This window comes from Oryctolagus cuniculus, chromosome 5 (assembly GCF_964237555.1).
Source record: "Oryctolagus cuniculus chromosome 5, mOryCun1.1, whole genome shotgun sequence".
NCBI classification, from domain to species: domain Eukaryota; kingdom Metazoa; phylum Chordata; class Mammalia; order Lagomorpha; family Leporidae; genus Oryctolagus; species Oryctolagus cuniculus.
Window position 1 is genome coordinate 43,999,387 of NC_091436.1, and position 11,397 is coordinate 44,010,783.

At 44.6% G+C, this 11,397-nt stretch overlaps 1 protein-coding gene across 6 annotated transcripts in view; it reads right to left on the reverse strand.

Moving 5' to 3' along the window:
- The window catches only part of NCOA7 (nuclear receptor coactivator 7), a 160,685-nt gene extending 150,161 nt beyond the window's left edge, over positions 1-10,524 (reverse strand). For 2 of the 6 annotated variants that reach the window (XM_070073629.1, XM_008263471.4), the window contains exon 1: positions 10,386-10,524. The gene's annotated coding sequence lies outside the window, so the exon portion shown is untranslated. The other 4 variants (XM_008263473.4, XM_008263469.4, XM_070073627.1 and 1 more) reach the window with 3 other exon arrangements.
- Positions 10,525-11,397: the final 873 nt, after the last annotated feature.

Here is an 11,397-nt window from a genome sequence, read left to right on the forward strand (position 1 = left end):
GAGACCAAGGGAGACAGCATTGATCTACCATCTGCTAGTACACTCTGCAAATGGCCACCAGGGCAGGGAGTGGACCAGGTCAAAGCCTGAAGCCTGTAACTCCATCTGGGTTTTCCACATTGGTGGCAGGAGCCCAGGAACTCAGGCTATCCAACCTGCTGCTTTCCCAGGCACATTGGCAGGGAGCTGGATTGGAAACAGAGCAGCTGGGACTCAATATGGCACCCACACGGGATACCATGTCATAGGCGGCAGCTTAACCTAGCTTAACAACATCAGCTCTGGTCCCGATTCAGTAGAAGTAACTGAGCATAAAATCCTAATTTTTGTAACATACAAAAGCATGTCTTCTGCACTAACATATAAAAGACACAGAGCAAAACTGGAAGTCGTGAAAAGATACGGACCTTCCAGCCATTTCTCACCACTTTGAAAAATGCTGATCTACACTATGAGAGCAGATATGCAAAAACTCTTCCTGGAATTTGGTACTTTCCAGAATGTATAGATTTATAAAACCTTAATATATTTATGAACTTCAAATATTCTCTGGCAGATTTATAAGGCAAATAAGCAATATTTTACACTTAATGGTAGAGTTGTCCTTGCAACTAGGATTAGTTTGCACATTACTAGATCCCTACTGTCAACACATTTCCTCACTCTGGGGTTCTCAGCAACTGAACCTTTTAATTTTTAGACGTTTAGCAGTGAAAATCTATTATCAGATCCTCAGAGAAGTATCTCTAACACTGAGAGCACCAACTAAGATAACAATCTGATCTTGACACAAAAGGAAAAAAGGATTGCAAAAGGGATGATTGAGTTGAAAAACTCATAAATCAATTCTAAGAATATGACTACCAAATTCTTAGGCAATTTCTTGTGTTCTATATGCATGTAGTGGATACTGTTGTGCTACAAACTGATAGACACAGAGTAAAACAAAATGCAACCCCTATAAAGTTACTATAACAAAACTAGGCAATAAAGAAAGCCAATATTCAGTCCATTTGTGGTACAAATATTTAAGTGCCAAAAGATCTGAAATCAGAGTAGGACAGATGGTTTGGAAAGTATTCAGGAAATTAAGTATCAATATAGTGTGGAAGACTGACTTTGAAGGAAGAAATGTGGAAAAAAATTTCAGATAGGAAGGGTTGCAGATGGATTGGAGGTAGGAGTCACCCTCCTGTATGTGTGGGATTACTGAGGAATCTGACTCCACTGGAGCACCAAGGTCAAGCAGGGTCAAAGCAGGAGACAAACTTGAATGTGTAAAACATGCAGAGGATTCGGTGCCCCCACCACCTAAACAGATTCCTCTGGCTTAAAGTTCCAAGAGAAAGCTACCACCACTAAACTCTCACAACTCACTTCACGTGGCCTATTTACACTTGAAGAAATGTCTGGAAGCTGATCTATACACAAGCAAGATAAATGCCAATAAAATGCCAAGCAGGGTGTAGAGTGGCATAGTGGATTAAATTGCTGCTTGGGTTGTCTGCATCCCATATTGGAATGCTTGGTTGAAGTCCCAACTTTCCCACTTCCAATCCAGCTTCCTGCTAATGCACCTAGGAAGGCAGTAGATGATGGCCTCAGTACTTGGACTCCTGCCACTCACACAGGAAACACCTGGATGCATTACCAGCCTCCTGGCTGTTGTGGATATTTGGGACTGAACCAGGAAATGTAAGATTTCTTTCTCTTTCTTCCTCCACCCCTCTCTCCCCTTGTTAACCTGCCTTTCAAATAAACAGGTAAATAAATAAAAAAAAAATTTTAAAGAAAGGAAACTACCAAGCATCGGTGTGTGGGGGAAGATACTGAGGAAGTGAAATATTAGTAGATTTGAAAAGAGGAAGAGAAAGTAAAATATGTCAAAATGAATATGCATTTGGTAAAGAAACCTAAAAAAATAAGAATTCTATGATATAGTAATTATAATAATTCTAACAATTATTCATAATACATGGCAAATTAAAATGTGAAAAAAGAAAATGTAAGTCACCTATGGTTCCTTTATTGGAGAAAGAATTTTAATATTTTGTCACTTTTCTGTTATCTGTTAAGCAGATGTACCTTAAAAACAAATTAGGCTCTTTTTGTACATATAATATGATGACTTATTCAATTCTTATCAGTATCTCCCATGTGATTAGATATTGCCAAATGGATAAATATTTTATCATACTTATGCACAGTCACTTGAAAAATGACTGAATTGTTGGATTTTTCTTAAATTTTCACAGTAACACCCCTGATAAAAAAAATGAATACTTCATAATTACTTACTCAGTACCAACCAGGATGCAGGTATTTTACCTGATTCTCTGTGCTATGTCGTAGGAGGTAAATACTATTTTTGTCTTCACTTGACAGATGAGAAAACTCAAAGTGTGGAGGAATTAACTTTAGCCTAACTTCACACAGGTAGATGATGGAACAGGATTCCAGGCTAGCAACTGGCTCAAGCATCCTTGCTCTCACCTCTATTCTACACCATCTGTCTCTCAGAGACAATGGGCTCATCACTGAACTTCAGCCTCAACTCTGATTGCTTCCTTAGAATATACTCAGAAAAGAATGACTGGTGCCAAGGGAGTCCATGAGCTGAACCACTGTCCATCAAAGGTATGGTAACAACATACTCTCATACTGTCAAGGATATGACACAACCTCACCCTGACCAGCGCTGTTACTAACTTCTAAAATCTAATTATAATCTGCATGTCTTTTATGCAAGGAAGTCAGCATTATTTCATGTTTTGGGCATCTTAAGTTCCTGTTTTGTGAATGTTCTATTCATATTCCTTTTTATAATGTTTCTTAAAGAGAAGGCATGTTCGCTCTGTGATTTGAAGGCTCTGTGATTTGAAACAGTAAAGGGTATTATTAACTAGCAATTTCAGTGAGAGCCTACAGACAGGTAGTACCTTGAGGAAATCACCAGAAACCAGGGAACTGAGTAGACTTTCCCACCAGATTGATTAATTGCCTGAAATGGAGACTTCTCTCATATAGCAGGGGCTCCTCTTAATCAATGGTGACAGTATTTTCACCGCTACTCAGGGCAACTCTCAGTTCCTGATGTCAACATATCTGGGAAAAGAAGTCAGAAAATCTGAGGATTGCATGGGAAGGTCAGAATCACAGAAGTAAAATCAGAGATCCTTAGGCATGTGAATCTACAGAACTGTCTCACGAATTATTCCTATTCTACAAGAGACACCTGGTTAGTGGTTACGATAACCTAGCAGTCAGAAATTTCACACAAACAGTGCTAAGCAAACGCCATTAAATTCTCACTCTCTAAATCCTATGTTAAGCAGTCATGAAAAGCAAATTACTTCATGCCAAGTGCTTTGCAATAAAATTGAGCACCCAGAATACCCTCTGATTGCCTGAGTTGGAATTAAAAATACCTCACACACACTCAGAAGTTACTTCTTAGGATGAGCAACTCTGTCTAGACTGTTCATGTCACCTATCAGGGTCAATGTTAAAAACTTTCAATTTCTTAACAGCAACTTTTTTCCTATGAGATCCCTAAACTCTACTGACACCTCTTTGAAGGTTTCAGCTTTATGCACCCACTACAGAGGAATACCCAGGGTCAGAGGCACAAAAGCCACCCTCCCAAATGAAAGCTATTTTTAATGAGTGTAAACACAGATTTGAGAATTAGTCAAGTAAGGCAGAGCTGCTAAACAAATGATACAGACATGTGTTATACTGAAGGAGGGGTGAGGAGGGAAGAAGAGGGATGAATAGTTAAATAGAAGCCTCAACTTTTTTTTGGACCAATCTTATACACTATCCAAAATCAGAGTTAATTTTAACTAGAAAGGTGATTTTTCTATTTATGCAGAATATCTGTTCCCCGTGTGGACACCTACTTGAAACACTAAATTCCATGAGGAAGGCTCCAGGAGTTTATGAAGTGTCCACTAAAGAAAGCTCCTGGAGGTAATGCCAGTACTGGGTGTGGCTTTCTAACGCAAATAGGAGAGTGTGTTCCAAGTTGAGGGACCAGCGTGAAGAGCACACATGGACAGGAAACGCAATCAGTCTAGTAGGACTAAAACAGAGATTCTTAACTCGGGGTCCATGTATAAGGACACGTAGGGGATAAAGCAGGTGTGTGATGACACCTCGAACTTTTATCAGACTTTTTAAAGGAAAAAATGAAATGCAGGAGGGAGGCTTAGCTAGGAATGACTGTAGGTCAAATGCCTGCCTGGAAGGGGCAGGGGGTAGGAAATGAATCCTGCATGGCCCTAGGGGCTGGGTGAAGGTGTATGGATTCATTCCTGTGTGTGATGGAAACCCCCTAGCAGGTCTGAAGAGGGAAGTCAGCAAGGCAGGCCGGCTGACACGGAGAGGAAAGCGGAATGCAGACAACAGGCCAAGGCATCTGAGGAGCCAAAGGAGGCAGTGGAGGTGGAAGAGGGAATTACAGAAGTGGGTGAGAGAGAAATGAGAGGCTCTGTGTTCATAAGGGCCTACTTATGTGTAAAACACCATTGGAAGGGTCTCAACTAGCTGATGACACTGGCTGCCTGAGGACTGGGCAACAGTGGGCCGGGCAGGAGTTGGGGGTGGGTGTGTAAGGATGACAGGCAGTCTTTTCCTGTATGCTTATTTGCACTTGTTAAGCAACATGAAGGTACTACCTATTCCAAAAATAAATTTTAAAAAGATATGGAGGCGGCCGGCGCCGCGGCTCACTAGGCTAATCCTCCGCCTTGAGGCACCGGCACACCGGGTTCTAGTCCCGGTTGGGGCGCCGGATTCTGTCCCGGTTGCCCCTCTTCCAGGCCAGCCGCAGCAGGCATTGGAGGGTGAACCAACGGCAAAGGAAGACCTTTCTCTCCCTCTCTCTCTCTCTCACTGTCCACCCTGCCTGTCAAAAAAAAAAAAAAAAAGACATGGAGGTTATCAGAATGAGATGCCACTTCATAAAAAAAAAAAATTCTGCCCATGTATCTCTTCAAACCCTCTCTTATTGCTCAGGGTACACTTGTAAATTCAGATTATTTTTATGTCACAGGCTCAAAGACTACACCAGTGCCTGATTCCTGAAAAGGCCAATTTCTCTACTGAGCTGGGTGATAAACATATCAAACTTAACTTGGCATCAATTAAATGTAAATTACAATTTATCTGGCAAAATCCAACCAACTTCACAGTTGTCAAAATGTAAGAATGAAGAAACTCTGGTTAAACATTTCAGGCAGGTCTTTTAAATTTCATGACAAATAACGATGGCTCAGAGAAGACCCCACGTACAATTTATTAAAACAAGCATGAACCATCTAAGTGAAGGTCAAGCTTCCAATGCAGTGGTGAGTGTGAAGCCACTTTAGGATGGCCTTTTAGGTAAACATCAACTCCTTTCTTATTATACAGAATCTCCTAAGAATCTAATATAGCATACAAAGGAAGTTTACAAGATAGAATTGGCTTACACTGATTAGCTTTACCAACTTCAAACTAGTAATAAGAGAACATAAATGTAATAGAAAAAAAAGAAGTGGAATTTAGTTTTACAAAACTAACATGCTTTCCATGTGACTATATACAAAAGGGTACTTTTACAAGTTTGTGGAAAATTGGCCGGCGCCGCAGCTCACTAGGCTAATCCTCTGCCTAGCGGCGCCGGCACACCGGGTTCTAGTCCCGGTCGGGGCGCCGGATTCTGTCCTGGTTGCCCCTCTTCCAGGCCAGCTCTCTGCTGTGGCCAGGGAGTGCAGTGGAGGATGGCCCAGGTGCTTGGGCCCTGCACCCCATGGGAGACCAGGAAAAGCACCTGGCTCCTGGCTCCTGCCATCGGATCAGCGCGGTGCGCCGGCCGCAGCGCGCAGGCCGTGGCGGCCATTGGAGGGTGAACCAACGGCAAAGGAAGACCTTTCTCTCTGTCTCTCTCTCTCACTATCCACTCTGCCTGTCAAAAAAAAAAAAAAAAAAAAGTTTGTGGAAAATAGAGTAGAAACTTTTATAGGTGCAAAAAATATGAAATTTAGGTAAAGTTTATTGTAATACATATTTCCACAAACTTTTTGAATGTCCTTTGTATGCATTTATTTCAACATATTTTTTGCAGTAAAATAAACTTCTTTTAACTCTATTTTCCAGGAACTTTTTGCAGTACTCTTGTATTTGTATATACAAGCTCAGTACACTAAACTTACACTACTTGATCAGAAATACATTTAACATAACCCATAAAACCTGTTCATCAAAAACATACTTTCTTCAAAGATCAATTCTGCAATATTTTCACTTGGTTTAATGTTTTGCCTTGTTCTACAAAGATTGTGGGCTGGCTTAAAATAATCCAGTAGAAAAAAAAATATAATGAGACAGAAATTGGAAGCAAGAGAAACAGAACAGAAGCTTAAGACCAAAGGGAAAGTGACAGCATCAATATTAACTTAGAAATTTTTAAGTGGTTATTTAAATTAAGTTGTAAATTTCCTAGTTGCCAAATTAGAAAGGGAAATATAGTCAGTAATTTGTTTCTCATTTTTCATGACTAAAAAGACACATACATATTACCTTCCAGGTGAAGGAAAGCTTTCGTTATAACTAAATTTCTTGCAAGGGTCCTTCAACAGGAACCTTAGAAGGGATCATGACCTTAACCACCTCCCTCAAACATAGGATTCTTTGGAGTGTCTTGATTAATAGAATCTCTCAGAGGGAGAACAATGAGGGGTGTCAAAGATGGAAAACAAGGTCAGGAAAGTACACAGCCTCGGAGGATCTGACTATTCTAGCACTGGAAAAGAATGGGCCGACTCCTCAGTCTTTGTTCAGCCAAGCCTCCATAAACATCAATTCTCTCAATTAAGCTTCTGATCAAATTTACAGACAATTCCTATCCCCTCGTCTGTGCAGAAGCAAAAGCATTTTGTACCACTGCTGAGACCAGTACACAATAATTATTCTTCAACAATATTTTCCCTCTACTTGAACTCCAATGATTAATACATTTTCTTCACATACTATGAATTATATGCAAATAACAACTTGGAGTTCAGCCTATGTGAACTGAATAGATCCTACTGAACTTCAGAAGATGATGGGCTTGGATTTTTTAACAGGCAGGTAAGTGATATTCAGCAAGAGAGGTTCCTAAAGTAAAACCTCAAGGAAGATACAGAAAGATAAGATAGAGTAATCTGGGTCTTAAAATTGCACTCCAGTAGCATGTGTGATGACCGGATACTGGGCGCTCAGGAGACAGGACCCAAGAAGTGACTCATCCAATCTCAGAGGCACTGCGCATTGGATGTAGGACACGGAGAAGTGAAAACTGCCTATTCCACTGTGAGGTTAGGAGCCAGCTCTTGGTTGACTGTGACTCCAAGGCCCAGAGTTACAATACATTGTTAAGAACTCAACTTCTCTTGTCAAACATACAAATAAACCTTTATCTGTAGCAAAGTAAAAAGACTTGTCTGTAGCCACAGGAGACAGCAAGAAGAAACAATGTAAACCAACTGCTCAATACCCTTGATTACAAATTTAAGACATGCAAAATATATTATCTTTACTGCATGGAGAATTTCTGCTTTGTCTTAATAAGTCATACCAAATTGGATCTTTCCTTAAGTTCCCTCCCACTGTTGGATCCTTACTCTTATTACTGCCTTTTGTGCAAAAAGGTTATAAGGTTTATTGCTTCACACAACTGAGGACACCAGGTTAGAAAAGCAACAATAACAAACTGAGGCTTATCATATTGTATGAAAATAATTCTGGATAATATGTAGTGAGGATGGTAAAGATGTACTAAAACCACAGATAGAAAGGAAATGATGCGGCCACTCCCAGAAAAATTTTTTAAGCAGAGATTGAAAAGAAGCTAATATAGACTCATAAAATTGATGTGGCAGGAAAACAAAAATGAAATCCAAATTGGAAATATCATTGCACAAAAATAAGCCACGTGAAATGTGATGCGGTTAGCCTTGATTTCTTTTTCTTGCAAAACGACGTTAACATTTTAAAGCAGCAAGACCCTGTTTGTTCCAAAAGCCTCATCTTAACAACCACTAGAGTTGTCAAACTTGGAAACGGATATGCTTATCTATATACTGAGAAGACAGTTAAAATTTGTATTCCTACCACATTTTTAATTACTTAGTAATCAGAGACACATCTAAGTGGTTTATTTTTACCTACACCTGCAATAAAATACTTTATAATTAGTGCAAACCACAATAATTCAACCATAAAACAAGTTAATATGTGACTTATTAACCAAATCACTGTGCCCTCTTAAGTAACTCAGAATTTTCTTTAAAACATGAATTGTACTTTAAAACTGTGTGAGAGTTTAAATGGAGTTGATCACCAATGAGACTGGAAAATTTGCAAGCTCAGACACGAAATCAGGACTTGGAGACAATTACCTCATTTAATAACATATTCCAGAAGGATAGCCTTGGTCCTAAAAAGGGCAGAATTGAAATCTGCATGTTAAAATAGATGAGTGTGCCAATTTAAATAAAGTAGTAATTTTTAAAATCCAGTTAAACTTCACTGCTACAGAACAAATAACAAGCATGCTTCAAAAAGTTCATGGAAAATGGTATTAATTTTGGGCAAAAAAATTTTTAAATCCACGCATAGCTTTTTCATAATACGCATTTTCCATGAAGTTTTTAAGAATCCCTTCCTACACGCTAGTTCTAAATCGTCTTTAGATGAAGCTTGAAACGCAGAAGGCACTAGATTACAGGAACTGGGGGTTGGAGTTTTTACTGATTCATCTCTCCAAATCTCTAAACCTAAACAGAGTTTACAAATGATCCATTTTCCCAACCTCTAGACCTTACTTCTTAATATAAAATTAAGAATCACGGTCTGAGAAGAGATAATCTTGTCAAAAGCTCTGTTTCACAAAGTTCCTACCTGGAGGAGAAAAAAAATCATTCATCACCAGTTTCTCGAAAACACAAACCCTGCCACCGGGCTGGCGCGGGGCTGAGCACGAGGCGCCTCTGCTGGCTGACCCGGCGCATCCCTGCGGCAGAGCCTGACCCGACACCTGTATCCAACTTCACCGCCAGCACCGCCCTTCTCCGAGCCGCGGGCTCCGAACTGGGCAGCACAACACCACCCCGGCCTCACCCACCTCCTGGACACTCCGACTTCTAGAAGGACTCTTTCAACCTGCCCTAGACTGTTGTCGGGAAAGGTCTGGTCTACCAATTTTATTTGCCATCCAGCTAGCTCTGAAATGAAACACAGCAAGCCACAGCGACTGCTCCCTGTCGCTAACAGAATGCTTCGCCTGTCTACCTGTTCGGGCTAAAAAAGACAAGAAGGAGCCATCTGCTAATCCAGTCGGAAAATCGCAGTGACATTTCCACCTCAGCCGCTGAAATGCCAACGGTCCCCTCTGCCAATCCCCGCATGCCAGCCTGTCCTCCCCACCCCGCACCCCACATGCCCCCAGGGGCTGGCCGGGGAAGGGTCAAGCTCTCCTTCGCCCCCGCCCGGCCTCCTCAGCCCACCAAGAGGTCTGCAGAGTAGCAGGGGGCTGCGCCCCAGCGCCATTAACACACCTCCGAGTGCTCCCCGGAGCGCGGCGGGAGGCAAGTTTGGCCGGTCCGGCCCCGGCCCCTGGCCTCTCCCGGCAGCATCAGCCGCAGGCGGCCGCGAGCTCCGGCCCCGCCCCACCCACCTACCTACAGGGCGGGGGCGCCAGCTCCTGGGTTCGCGGAGAAGGGGGTCAGGCGCACACATTTCTGGGAGCGGTGGCCTCTGCCGCTGGGCGCGGGGGAGCGCATCCTTTAGGGTGGGTGGAAGGAAGGCTTGGGGGTGGACCGTGCGCCGAGGAGGGGCGACGGGAGGAGGCAGGGGCGCGGGGTGCGCGCCCGCGGAGCCCCGGGTCCGCGCTCTGCTGGGCGCAGCCGCTGCCCGGACGCCTCAGGCCTCGCCCCACGCGCGGCGGCCGCTGCGCCCGCGGTCAGCGCATCAGCCACGACGGCTCCCGGCCAGGCCGAAGGCGGGGAGTTGCGGGTGGCGCGACGCGGTGCAAATGCCCGCCTCTAGCTCCGCCCGGTTGGCGGCGCGCTCTGCGCCCCTCCGCGGCGGCGGCGGGGCCCGGGGAGCTCGGCGGCCTGGCGCGGAGGCTCGGGCTGCAGCTGCCGCATGCTCCCTGCCCTCTGGACCTCGGAGCCGGGAGGCCTGCCGCCCGGCCACCCCCGACTGCCGCAGCCTCGGCGGCCTCCGCACAGCCCAGCCCGGGCCGTCGGCTCCGCCCTGGAGAGCTGCGCGCGCGGCCTCTGCAGGCCGCGGCCCTTTGTGACGCCTCCCGAGCGCGTGCCTGCCGCCGGCCGCAGGACCTGCAAAGGTCTGCTTACCTCGCCCCGGGCTGCAGCCCCTATGGCCGGCCTTGGCTCACACCCTTGGGGGGAAGTCGGGCTGTGAGAGCAGACCTGGGGCCCGAGCGTCTCCCCGAGCTCTCGAAGCCCCTGACTCTCCTTGCAGCGCGGGGACCGCTGGCCACAATGAATTCATCCTTCTGTGCCTTCCGGCGAGGCGCTGAGTAAAGGGGCCCACCATCTCCTCCCCCGCCCGTCCCCGTACAACTTCCAGGATGCTGCCAAATTGCAATCTTACAGCAATAGGCATGTAGCCATGGGGCCCTCCCAGCTGCCTCTTGGCAGGGACACCAGAGAACCTGGGGAAGATTTGCATCAGCAGCCGGCCTGTGCCTGTGAGCTTCCCACCCCCACTTGGATGCAGCTCCCTCTGCGGTCCCATGACCAGTGCTGCGTGATGACTAGGAGGACCTGGCCACGGAGTTCAGCCTTACAGTCGTCAACAACAGCAAAACCTCAAGGAAGAGCCTGCAGCTGGCCTGATGACATTGCATTGGTGTGGCCAAAGCCATCCCCACAGACCCAGAGAGGGTGGCGTCCCCTGGGCTGCTGCTGCTGATTATGCTGCGACATCGTCTCTGGCAGGCGGAACAAAGAACTGAACAGCGGTGGCTTTGGGATTTCAGTTGCAGTTATGTTACCCTGGTTAACACATGTGAAATAATCTCCCCATTCTGCCAGGGGTCTAAATGGAGACTTCAGGTTTACATTTTTGGTTTGAATGTGGAGAATGAGGCATATTCCCCCTTTGTATCTGTAGGCATTGTGCTATTTGTAAACCAGTTAGGGTTTAGAAAGGAAACATTTGGTTTCTGAAATATGAAGAGCTGATTTCATTGTAGCAAAAGAACCTGGCTGGAAATCTCCAGAGTCGGAGCTGCTCTCATACTTCTTTGATGAGTGCTCTTATGATTTTGAAATCTAAGGTTAATAAACATCAGGCAAAAGAGAAACTTGTGCCCTGGCAAATCCAAATTGTAATAAGATAGCT